Genomic DNA, 1,702 nt, shown 5'->3' with positions numbered 1-1,702 from the left:
CTAAGAATTCAATCCACTTTGGATCTCCTTTGTCTCTTGAGGGTTGCTTCTATAAGCTAACCTATTAGGCAAAGATGCTCCTGGAAGAAGGTCAATGTAGTGTTCAATTCCCCTTAGAGGTTGGAGTCCTGTAGGAATTTCATCTGGAAACACATCCTTGAACTCTTGCAAAAGAGAATCAACACTGGGAAGAAAATTAATTTGGTTAGAATGGTTAGCAACCAAAATGTTGTTTTTGCAATAAAGTAAATAAAGAGGTTTGCTAGAATGTAGCAACTTCTTCACTTCATACACTGTCAGTAATCCACTCATTTTTCTCTCATATGTTTTTGTCTTTTTAGGTGTTTCACTCTTGCTGTATAGGTGTTTCAGTCATCTCTCTAGGAGATAAGGGTTTGAGAATGATCTTCTGGTTATTGTGTATGAAAGAGATTTTATTGGTGAAACCATCATGGATAACTTTGGTGTCAAACTGCCATGGCCTCTCTAACAAAATGTGAGTTTCCTCCATTGGAATCACATCACACAACATTGTCATTATATTGTCCTATGGAAAGGTTCACCTCCACTTGCTTGCTCACTGTCGTCTCTCCATCTTCACTAAGCCATTGAAGCTTGTATGGCCTTGGGTGAGGTTTTGTCTCCAAATTCAATTTGATAACTAGTCTTGAGCTAGCTACATTTGTGCAACTTCCTCCATCAACTATGAGTGAACATATTTTCCTTTGAATGGAACATCTAGTATGAAAAATATTTTCCCTTTGGGTTTGGTCTAAAGCTGGCATTTTGCTTCTCATAAGCCTCTGAATCATCAACAAATCACCCTTCAATGCATCCAACTCCACCTCTACCTCATCATTCTCTTTTTCACTTGAAGGTTCATTATCTATTTGTCCATTTGATAACATGACCATATTCTTTTTTGTTGGGCATTCTGAAGCATAATGTCCTCTTCCCAAGCATTTGAAACATTTTACGTTACTTGTCTTCTTTTTAGGTGGTGAATTATTATACTTATAGGTGACATCCCACTTGAAGATGTGGTTGAACTTGAGGGAACTTCTTTATCCTTCATAACCTTATCCTTCCAATTGGAACTCCTCCTCATGATTCCCTTCCTCTTGAGTTGTTGTTTTACTTGGTTAGCCTTGTGCAATAAATCCTCCATGTCAACATACTCTTCCAGCTCCACAACTTCCCTAATATCATGTTTCAATCCATTCAAAAACTAGCCATGGTTGCTTCGTTTTCTTCATTCATTCCAGCTCTAATCTTGGGTACCTACATCTCTTTAAAGTACTCTTCCACACTTTTATTCCCTTGAGTCATTCTTTGAAGTTTGAGTAGCAAATCCCTATGGTAGGTTGCTGGAATATATCTATTTCTCATAATCTTTTTTTTTTTTTTTAGTCCAAGAGTCCACCGCGGGTTCCTCATATATAATTCTCTCCCATTGGTATTTATTCCACCAAGTTAAGGCATAATCTGAAAATTCAGTTGTTGCCAACTTCATCTTTTGCTCCTCATTATACTCATTGCAAGAAAACACATGTTCTACTTTAATCTCCCACTCCAAGTAAGCTTTAGTATCACTCTTCCCTTTGAATGTGGGAATATTTAATCTTATCCCATCAAATCTCAGTTGTCTTTGTTCTCCCTCATTCTCTCTGCTCCATTTGATCCAACCTCTCATGGAGTCCAT

General features: G+C 37.6%; 1 pseudogene; it reads right to left on the bottom strand.

Annotated features, from left to right (window-relative positions):
- Positions 1-1,702, bottom strand: LOC150027195 (uncharacterized; annotated as a pseudogene).

Source organism: Phaseolus vulgaris, chromosome 6 (genome assembly GCF_051622355.1).
Source record: "Phaseolus vulgaris cultivar YP4 chromosome 6, ASM5162235v1, whole genome shotgun sequence".
In the NCBI taxonomy this organism is placed as follows: Eukaryota; Viridiplantae; Streptophyta; class Magnoliopsida; order Fabales; family Fabaceae; genus Phaseolus; species Phaseolus vulgaris.
Note: the sequence above shows the minus strand (reverse complement) of the source record. Positions and strands in the feature narration are given on the sequence as shown.